The sequence below is a fragment of the Macaca fascicularis genome, chromosome 12, assembly GCF_037993035.2.
Source record: "Macaca fascicularis isolate 582-1 chromosome 12, T2T-MFA8v1.1".
In the NCBI taxonomy this organism is placed as follows: domain Eukaryota; kingdom Metazoa; phylum Chordata; class Mammalia; order Primates; family Cercopithecidae; genus Macaca; species Macaca fascicularis.
Window position 1 is genome coordinate 119,804,034 of NC_088386.1, and position 18,375 is coordinate 119,822,408.

General features: G+C 44.5%; 1 pseudogene; it reads left to right on the plus strand.

Moving 5' to 3' along the window:
* The first annotated feature begins 11,291 nt into the window (after window positions 1–11,291).
* LOC102141046 (chromobox protein homolog 1 pseudogene) lies at window positions 11,292–11,928 on the plus strand (annotated as a pseudogene).
* The last annotated feature ends 6,447 nt before the right edge of the window (window positions 11,929–18,375 follow it).

The window sequence follows — 18,375 nt, forward strand, 5'->3', positions numbered from 1 at the left end:
CTCACCATCCACATGCATCCTACTTTGGAAATCTGAATGCTCAAATAATTGCCACACTATAAAAAGTGCTTAGGCCAACCCCAGCAGCTCACACCTGAAATCCCAGCACTTTGGGAGGCCAAGGCAGGTGGATCACTTGAGGTCAGGAGTTTGAGACCAGCCTTCCCAGCCCAACAAGGTGAAACCCCGTCTCACAAAAAAATACAAAATAGCCAGGAGTGTTGGCATGCACCTGTAGTTCCAGCTACTCAGGAGGCTGGGGCATGAGAATTGCTTGAACTCAGGAGATGGAAGTTGCAGTGAGCCGAGATCGTGCCACTGTGCTCTAGCCTCGGCGACAGAGTGAGATTCTATCTCATAAAAAGAAAAGAAAAGGAAAGGAAAGGAAAGAAAAGAAAAAGAAAAAAGGTGCATATGGCTATTTGACATATCCACTGGCCTAGAACTCCAGGAGAAGGTGTAGGTAATTGCTCAGTACAACTAAGTGGTGTTTGGGGCCATGTTCAGAGCTGTGTAGGACAGAGCTTCATACATGAAAGGTCTTTGGTTTGGTCTGAAGCTTGATAGTATCACACATTGCCAACCCCCTATCCAACACACTGAACTCCATAGTTGGTGTTAAATTTCAACATCAGCCAGAGAATCGTTAGCCCTGGTGCTTCTGATGAGTAATCCTTGGTTTTGTTGCTTTTAGGTGAACTCCCTGTGTAATCCTATGACCATGTGTAGGTTCAGCATAAGTGCAGTCACTAGATAAATGTATATATTGGGCAAGGGACCAAACAAACCTCAAGGATGGTGATTCAAAATCCATAGCATGGTTGGGGCTTGGAGGGTTGGGGAGGATGGAGAACAATCAGTCACCTAGCCCTCAAGTGAATTGGAAAGCGAAATGTTTGAGAGCTAAGCCTTACCCAGGGTATTGTGGATTTGTAGTCCTGTGCTGAGCCCTGGATTGTCTTACAGCAGAAGAGAAGCATCTGCAGCTAGAAGCCTTGAGCACTGGTCCAGCTTCTTCTCCTACCAGCCAAATGACTTTGGGCAAGATACTTCACTTCATTGTGCCTCAGTTTCCTAATCTATAAAATGAATATAATAATTCCTATACCTCCTAAAGATGCTGGTAGGATTAGTCAGTACTCAATAAGTATAGCTATTATTACTACTAGTATCAGAGGTGTTTTTTTGTTGTTGTTTTTGTTGTTTGTTTGTTTTTTAAGACAGAGTCTCACTCTGTTGCCCAGGCTGGAGTGCAGTGGCACAATCTTGGCTCACTGCAACCTCCACCTCCTGAGTTCAAGTGATTCTCCTGCCTCAGCCTCCTGAGTAGCTGGGATTACAGGCACGTGCCACCATACTCTGCTAATTTTTGTACTTTTAGTAGAGACGGGGTTTCGCCATGTTGGCCAGTCTGGTCTTGAACTCCTGACCTCAGGTGATCCACCCGCCTCAGCCTCCCAAAATGCTGGGATTACAGGTGTGAGCCACCGTACCCATCCATCAGAGGTGTCTGAACCCAAATGACTCCATCTTGAATAGGGGCTTGGAAAATAAGGCTGAGACCTCCTGGGTCACATTCCCAGAAGGTTAGACATTCTTAATCTCAGGATAAGATAGGAGGTCAGCATGCGACACAGGTCACAAAGACCCTGCCGATTAAACAGGATGCGGTAAGGAAGCTGGCCAAAACCAACCCAAACCAAGATGGTGATGAAAGTGACTTCTTGTCGTCCTTACTGCTCATTATATCACAACTACACTAATGTGCTAAAAGACACTCCCACCAGTGCCATGACAGTTTACAAGTACCATGGCATTTGTAAAGTTACCCTATATAGAAGTTATCCTAGACAGTCTAAAAGACTATAGTCGATATACTCTAAAAGACCCTATATAGAAGTTACCCTATATAGCCTGTTCCCTCAGTTCTGGGAAATCTCTGTCCTTTTCCCAGAAAACTCATGAATAATCTACCCCTTGTTTAGCACATAATCAAGAAATAATTATAACTAAGTTGAGCAGCCCATCCTGCTGCTCTGTCTATGAAGTAGCCATTCTTTTTTTTCTCTACTTCTCTAATTAACTTGCTTTCACTTTTACTCTACAGACTTGCCCTGAATTCTTTCCTACGTAAGGTTCAAGAATCCTCTCTTGGGGTCCGGATAGGGACCCCTTTCTGGTAACACTAGTGGAAAATATTAACTATTGTTAATTAAAATTATAAAATTCAGCATGGAAAACCTGCCTTGCACACTCACTGCTCAAAATACCTTTTTCCAAAGCATGTGAAGATGGTGAAGTCTTACAAGCATGTTTAAAAGCCATGGTGGGTTGAGGACGGTGGCTCATGCCTGTAATTCCAATACCTTGGGAGGCCGAGGTGGGCGGATCACTTGAGGCCAGGAGTTTGAGACCAGCCTAGCCAACATGGTGAAACCCTGTCTCTACTAAAAATACAAAAATAAATTAGCTGGGTGTGGTGGTGGGCACCTGTAATCCCAGTACTCAAGAGGCTGAGGCTTGAGTATCATTTGAATCCAGGAGGTAGAGGTTGCAATGAGCCAAGACTGCACCACTGCAGTCCAGCCTGGGTGAGAGAGCAAGACTCTGTCTCAAAAATAAATAAATAAATAAATAAAAGCAATGATGAGAGCTGAATGAGATGCCTTGGGATATCACCAGCAGTGCAAGCCCCACTCGAATTTCACATGAAACTCAACAAACAAGCAGAACAGTCATCACACACAGAAGCAGGGTTTGCTTGGTCACATGCATAGGATTCTGCAGGGTAAGGAATATAAAAGCATACTGGTATTTGGTGGATCTGTAAAGTGGAGATTGTTACGTGAAAAAATGTCAGTAGGCTGCCTCCCACATTCAGAAATTTTTGTGAGAAAATACTTTACCTTCTTCTATTTAAAACAATCAGGGCTACTGCAGTGGCTCATGCCTGTAATTCCAACACTTTGGGAGGCCAAGTCAGGAGGGTTGCTTGAGACCAGGAGTTCAAGAGCAGCCTGGTCAATATAGCAAGACCCCATCCCTGTTTAAAAAATAATAGTAAAAAAATAAGGCAATCAAGTACTTTACTTTCTAATTTCTGTCTTTATGATATTATGCCACCTTAAGAATGTAGTTTCATGTTGGCTTTTTCTGATGTGGGTCTAAAAACAGTGTTAAATTGGTAATAGGTCCTGGCTGTCCATCTTATCTTTAAGTCAAACATTCTGCCCCTTTGACCTAGAGATGTTAGGCATGGGTGAAGCAACCAATTTCCAGGAATTCATTCAGCATGGAGGTTTTCTCTGCAAACTCATCCTCCTTTTCTCTATTTTCTTAAACCACATTCTTTTCCTTGACACTTGTTTCCTCTTTCCTAACATATTTTAGAAAGCACTGAGATAGTTCCAGGTCTTCTCTGTAGGTTATTATCTCTCTTTTATCAGCAAGAACACAGACTCCGAATGATTAAGTAACTTGTTAAGATCATCTCACTAGCAAAGCACTGGCACTCTAATTTGGGTTATCTTGGCTCTCAAGCCCGTGGTCTTTCCACTGCCCTTATCCTTGCAGCCTCCAGTTTGTATCTGGACTTAGAGCTTTCCTCTATGCCTGTCCTTCATTCTCCACTCATTTAGCTGTACTTATTCTACCCAAACCGTGGATGTTTATGGGCAAAATTCTGAAGAGGGCCCCCTGTCCTGCACACCACATTCACATCTCTTCGTCCAGCCTGAGGTGTGGAGTTGCCACCCTGGATGTGGGCCAAGGTTCCAAGGATTCGAAGAGAGAACTCACACACCCAGGGGCCAAGTTCTGCTGAGGCCTCAGGGAAGCCATGGAAACCCTTCCTCCAGAGAAGTGGCCCCAGGCTTGGTGTGCACAGAGTCACTGAGGCAACACACTAAAACCACAGCAAGCTTGGACTAATTACAGCACCTCTCCATGCTTCAGTTTCCTCATCGGTAAATGGAAATAATATTAGTACCCAACTTACAGTTTTCTTGTGAGAATTAACCACAATAATTACCTGAAAAGTGTTTAGCGTGATGCCTGGTACCTAGCAAGTGCTTGATAAAAGTTAACTGTTCTAGCCAGGCGCGGTGGCTCATGCCTGTAATCCCAGCCCTTTGGACAGCTGAGGTGGGTGGATAGCTTGAGCTCAAGAGTTCAAGACCAGCCTGCGCAACCTGGCAAAACCCCATCTCTACTAAAAATAAAACTTTAAAAAAATTAGCTCGGCATGGTGGCACATGCCTGCAGTCCCAGCTACTCAGGAGGCTGAGGTGAGAGGATCACTTGAACCCAGGAGGTTGAGGCTGCAGTGAGCCAAGATAAGGCCAGTGTGTTCCAGCCTGGGCAACAGAGTGAGTGAGACCCTGTCTCTCTCTCTCTCTTTTTTATTTTTATTATTTTTTTATTTTTTATTTTTTTTGAGACAAAGTCTCACTCTGTCACCAGGCTGGAGTGCAGTGGCATGGTCTCGGCTCACTGCAATCTCTACCTCCTGGGTTCAAGCAATTCCCCTGCCTCAGCCTCCTGAGTAGCTGGGACTACAGGTGCCTGTCACAACGCCTGGCTAATTTTTCGTATTTTAGTAGAGATGGGATTTCACCATGTTAGCCAGGATGGTCTCGATCTCCTGATCTTGTGATCCACCTGTGTCGGCCTCCCAAGGTGCTGGGATGACAGGTGTGAGCCGCCACACCCAGCTGTGAGACCCTGTCTCAAAACAAAAATGTTGTTTTCATCTTGTTGTGTTCCTGAACTTTCAATCTCCTCTTTCCTCCTTCAGGGTGCATAGCCCATCTATTATAAATAAATAAATAGAAGTTAACTGTTCTCGTTGATACCAAAATCTGTGAACCACTGTCCTAGGCAAACGCAAAGAACTTACTTGGACCGCATCTACCCCATGACCAGGAGAGGCTTTAGAGTTCCGACTCTCTCTCTGCCTATGACACACACGTTCCACAGGTTTCAGAGTGAATTCTTTTTCTGTTCGCTTCAGCCCACTTGCTTCATACCCAGTTCTCTCATCACAAGTGAAGCCCTGAAGGCTGATCTAGGTAAAGAATACCAGATTTAAGGCAGATAATATACCTCACTTTTGGACATAAATGACTGGGGAACTTGCATTAATTTTCTATTAATTTATTAATAATCGTTAAATGATTACAGGCTCCTAGTGCCACTTTCCTTATTCACAAGCACCTCATTCACCCACCATTAGTTATTTCCTTATTAAGCTCGATTCAGCCATTCTACATTAAGTACCTACTATGTGCCAGGTACACATTGTTAAAGCAAACTAAATATGGCCTGAGAAGGACTCCGTACTTCTATATTTAAATCCTTGTAGATAAACTGCAACCTGGCTTAATAGGCGGGCAAGATTGAAAACCTCATTTGGGAGCATGCACCGGTAACAACACCTGAGTCAATCCCAGTGGCCATACTTCAACCCACTCACAGACTGCTGAGTATTCAAACCGTGTTCAAATAAGGCAAATGCCAACCTGTAACCAATCCAGCTGTTTCTGTGCCTCACTGCCCATGTCTGTTCATCGCTTCCTTTTTTTGTCTCTAAATTCGTTCTGACCATAAGGCAACCCTGGAGTCTCCGTGAATCGGCTGTGATTCTGGGGGCTGCCCGATTCACGAAGCATTCATTGCTCAATTAAACTCCTTTAAATTTAATTCAGCTGAAGTTTTCCTTTCAACAGGATGCATCTGAAACAGATGGTACCCCTGCCCTAGGTGAGTTTATACAAAACTTAACCAGGCGTGGTGGCACACACCTGTAATCCCAACTATTCGGGAGCCTGAGGCAGGAGAATTGCTTGAACCCAGGAGGTAGAGGTTGCAGTGAGCCGAGATTGTGCCATTACATTCCAGGCTGGGCGACAACAGCAAGACTCTGTCTCAAAAAATAAAATAAAATAAAAATAATGAAAGTTCTTTGATGGATAAAACCAGGGGCCAGTGATAGAGAATAATGGGGAAATCTACTGAGATGGGGGGATTCTGGGAGAGATTCTTTGAGGAAGAAACATTTACCCTGAAGCCTGAAAGGAGACCAACCAGGTGAAGGGCATGGGAGAGACAGAGAGTGCCTGAGACTGAATCGAGGCAGCAGCAGGTGAGAGGAGATCCAGGTGAGGCAGGCCTGCTGGGCTCTGATACAGAGATGGAATTTTATTAGAAAACATCCTGTTTCTTTTAGCTTATTGAGCAGAATAGCACCCAAACCTCATCAGTCCTCATCGGTAAAGAACTCGTGAACACAGCCCTGTGCCTCCCTCTCTCTGTCTGTCTGTCTCTCTCTTTTGAGACAGGTTCTCTGTCACCCAGGCTGGAGTGAATGGTGCAATTATATATCTCACCACAGCCTCAACTTCCTGCACTGAAAGGGTCCTCCCAACTCAGCCCCCCAAGTAGCTGAAACCACAGGCGTACACCACAACGCCCAGCTAAGTTTTCTATTTTTTGTGAAGACAGAGCCTCACCATGTTGCCCAGGCTGGTCTCAAATTCCTGGGCTCAAGTGATCTTCCTGCCTCGGCCTCTCTAAGTGCCGGGATTACAGGCATGAGCCGCCACGCCCAGTCTCATTTTTTTCTCTTTGAATCCTTTTTCAAATGGTGTCCCCCTTCCCCCAGGCCATAGCAGTGGGGTGCTTGCTTACCTGAGCCTCCCTGTGCAACACAGGAAATCGTTTTCCTTGGGAGGTGACTGGGAATGTCTTACATTTTCCATCTCTCCCATTTAGTCATCACTGAACATTTGCCTAGATGGTTCTCTGGCATAAAACTTACACTTTCAGGCAAAATCAGAGCCTGAATGCTCAGAGTTGGATATCTGGTCAAAATGAATCTACCAGAGCAGCACATAAATGTTTTCTTTTTCCGCCCCCCGCTTCCCCCACCGAGACAGAGTTTCACTCTTGTTGCCCAGGCTGGAGTGCAATGGCGCAATCTTGGCTCACTGCAACCTCCGCCTCCCGGGTTCAAGCAATTCTTCTGCCTCAGCCTCCCAAGTAGCTGGGATTACAGGCAAGCACCACCACGCTGATTTTCTATTTTTAGTAGAGACGGGGTTTCACCATGTTGGTCAGGCTGGTCTCAAACTCCTGACCTCACGTGATTCGCCCGCCTCAGCCTCCCAAAGTGCTGGGATTACAGGTGTGAGCCACTGCGCCCAGCCCACATAAACATTTTCTATTTTTGTTCTGAACCTTAAGGACTAAGTTAACAGTCTTATGAGAGGCAGATGCAGATGACTTCCAAGGAAAACTAAGATCATTTTAGGCCAAGGCATGGCAGTGGAGACCTCCTGTGTTCATTTTGAGTAATAGCTACCAGTAAGAGCTTTTCCCCATCTTCTGACCTAGAGAAAATTGAAGGCATTATGTGGGAAAATGGTCTTTATGCACCAGGGTTAGGAATGAAGTTCTTAGAAACTTCATTCATTAATTCTGTAAGTATATTTTGTTGATGTCTTTCCAAACATTTCTTTTTCTTTTTTTTTTTTTTTGAGACAGAGTCTCACTCTGCCCCGCCTCTACTAAAAATACAAAATACCTGTAGTCCCAGCTACTCGGGAGGCTGAGGCAGGAAAATCGCTCAAACCTGGGAGGCAGAGGGTGAAGCGAGGCAAGATCACACCACTGTACTCCAGCCTGGGCGACAGAGTGAGACTCCATCTCAAAAAAAGAGAAAAAAAAAAAAAAGATCCCCCTGAGGAATGTTCCTGGGTTCCAGATACTCTTCCTTTCTGGACCTTGATTCTCAGCCCCGCAGCTCCATTGGAGGGTGTCCACCATGCTGAGGCATCCTGGCCACCCCTGGAGAGTGGGGCCTCACCCACACCTCCCACCCTGCTCATTCAGTCTTTATAGTTCCCTCTTCCAGGAAACTAGGGGTAACAAGTATTCTAAGGGCTGGGTCAGAGAACTGACTGGCACTGCCCAGTACTAGCCTTTTGGAAAAACACCTTACAGTCTTTTTTTCTTTTCTTTTTTGGGACAGGGTCTCACTTCATCACCCAGGCTGGAGTGCAGTGGCATGATCTTGCTCACTGCAGCCTTAGTCTCCCAGGCTCAAGCGATCCTCCTGCCTCAGCTTCCTGAGAAGGTGGAGCTATAGGCATGCACCATCACACCGGGCTAATTTTTGTATTTTTTGTAGAGATGACATCTCATTGTGTTGCTCATGCTGGTCTCAAACTCCTGTACTCAAGCAATCCTCCCACCTCAGCTTCCCAAAGTTTGGGAGTACTGGTGTGAGCCCCTGTGCCCAGCCTCACCCTACATTCTTTTTAGGCCGTGAACCAGGAACTCAGGATGCAACAACCAGTCTATAGACATGGCAACTCGCCACTGCAGGGTGAGCTTTGCCTTCCCGGTCACTTCCCACAAAGGCTCCTTCTCCTCCATCTCCTTCCACAAGGCAGCTTCAAGCTCCAGTTCATCTCCATCATCTCCAGTTGAAAGAAGGAAGCAGAAAGAAACCAATATTTATTATCCACCGAGGATACCGGGCTAGCTACTTTACATGTCTTAATCTTTGCATACATTATATTATTGCACACTGGTTTTGATTTTACAGAAAATAAAACCTGTGAATGTCCACAATGTTTGCATAACTTGCAAGTGTTAACATAGCCAGTGAGTAGCAGCACTGGAATTCAAACCAAGATAAGTCTGAGTCCAAAGTCTAAGCTCTTTCTACCCTAGGCTGGCATGAACGTGTTCCTTAGCCCCTCCTTTTGGCCACCTCTGGGAGCCCAGAATCCCTGGGCAGGCAATAAAAGGATGTGTTTGGGAAAGGGAAAAAGCAGAATTTGAGGACCATTTTTTCACCTATAAAATGGGAATAAAAATAAATTCCTACCTCAAGGAGTTATTTAAAGGATTACATAAAATAATCCAGGTAAAGAATTTAGTACTTTGATTGGAAAAGAATAACAATGCATACTGGGAATTCTTCTCCCCCTCCTTCACCTTTACCTTCTCTGCCCTCTCTGGACCAGGTGCTCACACAATAAAAGCAGTAACGCCAGGCCATTTGGAAAAGGAGAGAGCAGCCTAGTTGTAAAGAAAGGTGACCAACTTTGCATCCATACAGGCTTGGCCTCAAAGGAACACAACCTAAAATCATAGGCTGACAGCAAATATATATATATATATACACACACACATATGTATATATAGAGTATATATGTATATAGTATATATACACATATATACGTATATATGTGTATGTATAGCATACGTATACATATATACGGAGTTTCACTCTTGTTGCCCAGGCTGGAGTGCCAATGGTGCAATCTTGGCTCACTGCAACCTCTGCCTCCCAGGTTCAAGAGATTCTCCTGCCTCAGTCTCCCGAGTAGCTGGGATTACAGGCACACGTCACTATGCCTGACTAATTTAGTATTTTTAGTAGAGACAGGGTTTCTCCATGTTGGCCAGGCTGGTCTCGAACTCCTGACCTCAAGTGATCCACCCTCCTCGGCCTCCCAAAGTGCTGGGATTACAGGCGTGAGCCACGGCGCCCGGCCACTATTAGTCCATTTTCATACTGTTATAAAGAACTGCCTGTAGCTGGTTCTCTCCACAAGGTGGCAGGAAGGAGAAACGTCAAGCAAAGGAGAAAGGGCCCCTTATAAAGCCATCAGATCTCGTGAGAACTCACTCACTATCACAAAAACAGCATGGGGGAAACCACCTTCATGATCCAATTACCTCCCTCCACTTGGTCTCTTCCTCGATATGTGGGAATTACGGGGATTATAATTCAAGATGAGATTTGGGTGAGGACAAAATGCTTAACCATATCACAGACTAAAAACGTAATCATCTCCCAGGCATTCTTCCTTAAGAAGTTTATGGAGGCCAGGCGCTATGGCTCACGCCTGTAATCCCAGCACTTTGGGAGGCCAAGGCAGGCTGATCGCGAGGTTAAGAGATCAAGACCTGGCTCAAGCCTGTAATCCCAGCACTTTGGGAGGCCGAGATGGGCGGATCACGAGGTCAGGAGATCGAGACCATACTGGCTAACACGGTGAAACACCGTCTTTACTAAAAAATACAAAAAGTAGCCGGGCGACGTGTCGGCCGCCTGTAATCCCAGCTACTCGGGAGGCTGAGGCAGAAGAATGGCGTGAACTCGGGAGGCGGAGCTCGCAGTGAGCCGAGATCCGGCCTCTGCACTCCAGCCCGGGCGACAGAGCGAGACTCCGTCTCAAAAAAAAGAAAAAAGAAAAAAAAGAGATCAAGGCCATTCTGGGCAACATGGTGAAACCCCATCTCGACTAAAAATACAATAGCCAGGCGTGGTGGCAGACGCCTGTAGTCCCAGCTACTCGGGAGACTGAGGCAGGAGAATCTCTTGAACCCGGGAGGCAGAGGATGCAGTGAGCCGAGATTACACCATTGCACTCCAGGCTGGCAACAGAGTGAGACTCCATCTCAAAAAAAGGAGAAGTTTATCGGAGGTGTTCTACCAAAATGAGGACGTGAACAGAAAGGAAAGGAAAGGGGGGGGGAGGAGGAGAGGAAGGGAAGAAAAGAAGAGGGAAGGAAAGGGAAGGGAAAGAGGAAAGGAAAGAAAGAGAAAGGAAAGAGGAAAGTAAGGAGAAAGAAAAGGAAAGAGAAAAGGAAACGGAAGGACCCAGGACACAGACAATGCAACCCAAGTGAGACCATAGCCAGCTGCTTTCACTGTCCTCTCCACCTAGGGCATCAGCCACTTCCTTTTCAATCACGTCTCTTTAGCCAAAAGGTCAATAGGATGAAGCAGGGAAAGGCTTCTCTTTTTCCCTCCAAACGTTTTATCCTCCTGTACTAACCATGTGGACCCTACCTCAGCAGTTGACTTGTTCCACCATTTTGTTTTTGTTTTTGTTCCTGTTGAATACATCTTGGAATGACTGACACAACCCCCCGAGCCTCTTCACCCATCGATCTAACTGGTCTTTAACCAACTGGCAATCCCCACTCAACCTCAGTAAGGAGTCATCTCTAATTAACTGAAGTTTCCCAGGAAGATGGACTTTTCCTTCTTATGAAATCCTGTATATTCCTCAAAGACTTTGGAATTTTTATTAAGATTTAAATAGATTATCTGCCGGCGGTGGGCAGCGCAGCGTGCCAGGCTCTTTCGTTCGGCCAAGGGGAGGGCCGTTGCCCGGGCCTGCGGGGCTTCAGTGGGGGGCTGCACTGCGGCCACCCGGCTTGCTGCCTTCCTGGGCGCCACTCCCCCAGCCGACCCCACGCGACGCACCAGTAGCGCAGCACCGATTCCTCTCGGGCTCCTGGGCGCTGCTCTGAGCAGCGTCACCCTTTACACCAGAAAGCTGGCGGGCACTATGGGGAAAAAACAAAGCGAGAAGAAAGTGGAGGAGGTGCTAGAAGAGGAAGGAAGAGGAATACGTGGTGGAAGAAGTTCTCGACCGTCGAGTGGTCAAGGGCAAAGTGGAATACCTCCTAAAGTGGTAGGGCTTCTCAGATGAGGACAACACATGGGAGCCAGAAGAGAACCTGGATTGCCCCGACCTCCTTGCTGTGTTTCTGCAGTTACAGAAAACAGCACATGAGATAGAGAAATCAGAGGCAGGCAAACGCAGAGCTGATTCTGATTCTGAAGATAAGGGAGAGGAGAGCAAACCAAAGAAGAAGAAAGAAGAGTCAGAAAAGCCACGAGGCTTTGCTCGAGGAGCCGGAGGGGATTATTGGAGCTACAGACTCCAGTGGAGAGCTCATGTTCCTGATGAAATGGAAAAACTCTGATGAGGCTTCCTGGTCCCTGCCAAGGCAGCCAATGTCAAGTGCCCACAGGTTGTCACATCCTTCTATGAGGAAAGGCTGACGTGGCATTCCTACCCCTCGGAGGATGATGACAAAAAAGATGACAAGAATTAACACTCCTGAGTACCACCCCTGTCACCTCTGACTGTGGGTTTCAAGTGGGAAGGGAAGGGGTTCTACTTGTCTCAACACCATAGAGGTGGCTTGAGAAGATGTCCTTTGAAGAGCCAGTATAGTTTCTGGGCCCTGCAGCAGCCCAAGTGCTTTAAAGCCGTTTCAAGCTGTATAGTTGACACACCCATCCCAGTGGAGGGGAAAGGGGATAAGTGTTTCAAGGCAACCTTTTCTGCACTTTGCTGAGAAAAGCAAAGGGCCTTCTATGAAGGACAAAACTTGCAGAATTGGGGGTGTGGGAGAGCAAAAAAATACTGTAGATCTTCAAAGAGCATCTCCACAACCCACAGCCTTCTTCCCAATAGTGGTAACTCTGCATTTTTTACAGCATAGCATGTGTGCAGTCTTTGGCTATTACTGGTGTATTATTTGGGGGAGGGAGGGATGGGGAGGGGGGGGATGGGTAGCATCATTTTGATTAACATTTGGGGCCTGATAGGGAAATGGTGAAGCAATGGAAAAGAACAGACAACTAATGATTTGCTTCTATGTCCAGAATATTTTACCTTAAAAAAAAAAAATGTCATTGGTACCATAAATAAGGACTGTGAGACTGTTTAAAAGCTGTGAGTGTCTGAAACCTATAAGTCAAGGTGTTCCCTGCCTAAACTTATTGCTGTTCCTGCGAAGGACTAAGTCAGTTTATAAGTTAACAAAGTTGCCATTTTGGAGATGGAAATTGATGAGGAGGGAAGGTCTTTTATTGGAGAGTATACAAGCAGATTATTCTGTCTCAGAGGTGCTAATTCCTGAAATTAGAAGACCCTTTCTTTTCCAGTAATGAAGTTATAAATATCAGCTTGTTCATCCAAGCCACTGGCTGAGGTGTTAGGGAAGAGGAAGAGGGTGGTAGAGGAGATAAGACAGTAGGGAAGACAAGGACCCATGCTCTTAGTGGGGAGAACTCTTGGAGTCATTCCCTTTTTTGAGCGTTGAACTCTGAAATCATTGTTGGCAGGGTTCAGTCACTGACAGCACAAGTTTCACTGAATTGATCCAAGAGTTTAGTGATTTCAAAAGCCTTGGTCTCAGAAGAAGATTAAACTTTCATATTGGGCAGTGGTTCACTTTAAAACACACACACACACACACGCACACACAAAATTTTTTTAAGAAATCCTAAGAAGTAACTGATACCCAAAATGCTCTGTCTTGAGTCCTGAGATCCATCAGTTCTTTTTTTGGAGACGGAGTCTTGCTCTGTCGCCCAGGCTGGAGTGCAGTGGCCGGATCTCAGCTCACTGCAAGCTCCGCCTCCCGGGTTCACGCCATTCTCCTGCCTCAGCCTCCCGAGTAGCTGGGACTACAGGCGCCCGCCACCTCGCCCGGCTAGTTTTTTTGTATTTTTTTTAGAGACGGGGTTTCACCATGTTAGCCAGGATGGTCTCGATTTCCTGACCTCGTGATCCGCCCGTCTCGGCCTCCCAAAGTGCTGGGATTACAGGCTTGAGCCACCGCGCCCGGCCAGATCTATCAGTTCTTGATATTATCTAGACTTGCATCTAGAGCTACATTGTAAAATCCTTTTAGGCATGTGTTAGATTTCTGTGTAAACTTTGTTTAAATGTAAACTTCATACTACACTGTCAGTTTTTGTCTTAATAAAACTATACATATATATAAAAAAGATTTAAATAGATTATCAATTGTCACTTGACACCAGAATTTCAGCTACATTTCCCTGTTTCATTTCTTTATATTGCAATGTAATGTCCAGGAGGCAGGGATCCATCTGTATCTTCAATGCCCTGTCTTTTAACTTGACTCTGTTAAAATCACCAATTGGCTTTGGGTAATAACCAATTTCCTTCGCTTCATCAGAGATGCATCGAAGAATATATTGAATCATGTTTTTTTGTTGTTTTGTTTTGTTTTGTTTGAGACAGAGTCTTGCTCTGTCACCCAGGCTGGAGTGCAGTGGTGCGATCTTGGCTCACTGCAACCTCCACCTCCTGGGTTTAAGTGATTCTCCTGCTTCAGCCTCTCGAGTAACTGGGACTACAGGTGCGTGCCACCACGCCTGGCTAATTTTTTATTTTTTTGTAGAGACGGGGTTTCATCATATTAGCCAGGATGGTCTCGATCTCCTGACCTCATGATCCGCCCACCTCAGCCTCCCAAAGTGCTGGGATTACAGGTGCGAGCCGAATCATGTTTTTTTGTTGTTCATTAAATTAACTCTAATAAGGCCCTTGATGGGGGGAAAAAAAAGTTAAGTAGGCTTCAAGACTTACTCAAAGCACACCTACTTCCTTTTATGTTCTTTTCAGTATTTGGCTTCTAGACACTAGTGTAAACACTGGAATAAATCCTGTAACGGTGTTTTATTCTCTGAGATGTAACTGCTTTCCTGGATCCTGCTGTGACTTGGTTTTGAGACTTAGGCAATTGGTGTAAATAAATCCAGCACTATGCACTTAATTAGAAGCTTCCACTGGATTCATTAAGATGTAGACACACAGTTTAAACAGAGAGATTAAAGAGCAATTGAAATGATTATAAGAGCACAGAAACAACTTCACAAACCAGGGAGAATTTTCCTAAATGTGCAATTGTATTTTCAACACAATTAGGTACTTAATTGTGTACTATCCTTAGTTAATACATTTTAACATATAAAACACTAGATTAAAAAAAATTTGTTTTTTTAAAAAAGATAGATTTTTTTAAAAAACTACCTTTGAAGATTTGAAATCTAAAAAAAATATACAAAAGTTCCTTCTTACTCTTCATCCATTACATTACCAAAGTTTTAAATGGTTCAAATTCACACAAGTATAATCTCAGTCTTTGTAAAACAATGTTTAAAATTTTTCTAAAAAATTTGTAAGGAGTCATGTGAATGATATATACCTTACATTCTCAGATACCAGGCACACATTTTACATCACTGCATAATTAGGACTTAGTTTTTTTTTTTTTTAATCAGAATTAAATAAGAAGGACCAAGCACAGTGGCACACTTTGGGAGGCAGAGACAGGTGGATTGCTTGAGCTCAGAAGTTCAAGACCAGCCTGGGCAACATGGCGAAACCCCATCTCTACAAAAAATACAAAGAATTAGTTGGGTGTGGTGGCACATGCCTATAATCCTAGCTACTCGGGAGGCTTAGGTGGGAGGATCACTTGAGCCTGGGAGGTGGAGGTTGCAGTGAGCCAAGAGATCATGCCACTGCACTCCAGCTTGGGCTACAGAGCGAGACCCTGCCTCAAAAAAAAAAAAAAAAAAAAAAAAAGATTTGAAATAACCCTATGTTAAAATGTACATTTCTTTTTTTTTTCTTTTTCTTTTCTTGAGACAGAGTCTCACTCTGTCGCCCAGGCTGGAGTGCAGTGGCACGATCTCTGCTCACTGGAACCTCCACCTTTTCTTTCACCATGTTGGCCAGGCTGGTCTCAAACTCCTGACCTCAGGTGATCCACCTGCCTCAGCCTCCCAAAGTGCTGAGATTACAGGTGTGAGTCACTGCACCCGGCCAACATGAATAACTCTTAAATATTGAACTTGAATTAGGAAACAACTTCTTGTCTTTCCCCCTCCTCTTCCTCTACCTCTTCCTTCCTCTTCCTCCTCCTCTTCTTCTTGGAGGTATGCATTAGGAGATCTGAAGCTATTTTCTGTATGTTCTAGGATTCAACAAACAGATTTATTATGAATAATGGGAGACAGGTTTCTCACAGTCGTGGAAGGGAGTTATCAATCTAGAAAGGGAGGATGATATATGAGCCCTGTAGTGTTGGATTGGAATTGAAGCTATCATGAAGACTGCAGAATAGAGGTACAGAAATATAAATCTGTGTGTGCAGGTATGTAGGTACACGTGTGTGTAAGTCTATCTGTGTGTGTGTAGATATATACACCTATTAATAGTTCCTAAGCTCTCTCCATTGAGAAGGCCTAGAAGTAGGCACACCACAGAAGCAGTGAACATATGCAGCACCTGGATCTGGTTTCTAATGACCATGAAAGGAACCACAGTTTTTTGAAGAAATGGCAGATACCACAGCTGACACAAGGAGAGTACCAAAAGAATCTGAAATGTCTCCTTGTGCTAGAAAGCAAGGAAGTACACAAAGAATGAAAGTGACAGGTCAAGAGGACAAGGGAGCCAGCCTGAAAGGGCTCCCACTGGCAAATTTTAGAACAATTTGAGCAACAAAATAAATAGTAATAATTAAGCATTATAATCTTTTGAGCAAAATTAAAACTCATAGGTCAATATGGATTTATTTATTTATAAATAAACAAGCAAACAGACGAGGTAAAGAAAAAGTTCTTCTTACAGCAGAAAGCAGCTAATGTATGTAGAAGGATGCCAGAATTAGAAAATCACCAAGCATGGTGGCACATGCCTATAGTCCCAACTCCTTGGGAGGCTGAGCTCGGGAGATGCCTTGAGCCCTGGAGGTCGAGGCTACAGTAAGCCATGATTGTGCAATGCACTGCAGCCTGGGTGACAGAGCAAGACTCTATCCCAAAATGAAATAAAATAAAAGACTATGGGCTGAACATGGTGGCTCACATCTGTTATCCCAGCACTTTGAGAGACCAAGGTGGGAGGATCCCTTGAGCCCAGGAGTTGGAGACCAGCCTAGGCAACATAGGGAGACGCCATCTCAAATAATTTACTGACATTAGTAAATAAATGAACAGGGTAGTTTCAGACTGTGATAAATACTAAGCAAATCAGGGTAATGTGACTCAGGGTTGGGATTAAGGTGAGGAAAGCCTGGCCATTAGGGTGGAGAATTTAAGGAGTCAAGACTGAGGGGTATCAATCCTGCTCTTGCAAGATTCTAAGAGGCAGAACCTCCTTAAATTTTGCACCAATGGATGACACCAGAGAGTGATTGAAGGTGAACAGGATTCCACTGAATTTAAGTTGTAATTGAAACTAAAAAGTCAAGGTTGAAAAGCCTTGAGGTGTTCTGAAGCCGCTGTAATTTGCACGTAGCCCACATGCCAAAGGAAGTACTATAGTTACCGGCTGTCTTCATCACAGAGCTCTCAGTGGACAATGTCACTCTTCTATTTATTTTTTCCTTCTTTCTTTTCCTTCTTTCTTTCTTTTCTCTCTCTCTCTCTCTTTGAGACAGGGTCTCTGTCATCCATGCTGGACTGCAGTGGTGTGATCTAGGCTCAACGCAGCCTTGACCTCCAGGAATCATGCCATCCTCCCTCCCCAGCCTCATATAAGCACAAGCCACGGCACTCAGCCCACACTCCCCCTTCTAAAATGAAATATTTGGTATGGCTTTCCGCAATGGGATAATGAAATGTCTGTAGCCTCCTCTTCTCAATAGACAATAAAGGCATCTAACCAAGTATTTCAGACTAGTTCCCCCACCCCACACCCCACATGCTAAAGGCTGAAGATGTTAGCAGGCAAAGGCATTTATTCATGTGGCCTAAGCTGCTCACATTTCCACATTTCATCAATATCTTTGGTTCTATTAAATATGTCCATGTAATATTAACAGAAGTCTAGCAAGATGTAAAAACATATTTTATCTGGCATTCCTGATTAACAGAACATCTGGTGCTATTAGTGTAAAAATAAATGTAAAAATGTAAACAATATAAAAACTAAATATAATGGTTCAGAAGTCAACACAGCAAAAATACGATAAACTACAGGTTGGTCATTTACATACCAATACTTAGAAACCATAGATACTTAAATACTTACAGTTAGAAATTATTTATCTACAATTTAAAAATTATAGTTAGCACAAAAAGCAACCTGGCTTTAACAGTTTTAAGTAGCAATGTGTTCAAGCTATGCCAGACAGTAAACAACAAGAATAAATTGAATGGGTAAATGAATTAAGTGGACTGTAGATATAAAGATATTGAAATATCTATTGATATGGGAGAGGGGAAATTCAGAAAGCAGTGACATCCATTAAGCAACAATTAATTCTGACTTATATAGAGACAGCAGTAAATGTGAGAAAGAAGCAGGCTGGGCACCATGGCTCACACCTGTAATCCCAGCATTTTGGGAGGCCAGGTGTGAAGATTACTTGAAGTTAGAAGCTCAGGACCAGCCTGGGCAACATAGGGAGGCCACGTCTCTACAAAAAATACAAAAATTAGCTGGGCATGTGGTACACGCCTGTAGTCCCAGCTACTTGGGAGGCTGAGGCAGGAGGATCACTTGAGACCAGGAGTTGGAGGCTGCAGTGAGCCATTATTGCACCATTGCACTGCAGCCTGGGTGACAGAGTGGAAGCACCAACTCAAACAAACAAACACAAAACCAGCAAACACTAAGAATGCCAGCACATAAGCTTCCAGTTGAGAAAGAATGTTTCTAGAGTGCTCTAGCAGAAAGAATAAGCACCCATGGGAGCCAACAAGGGCTGGAATTGAATCCTGGCTCT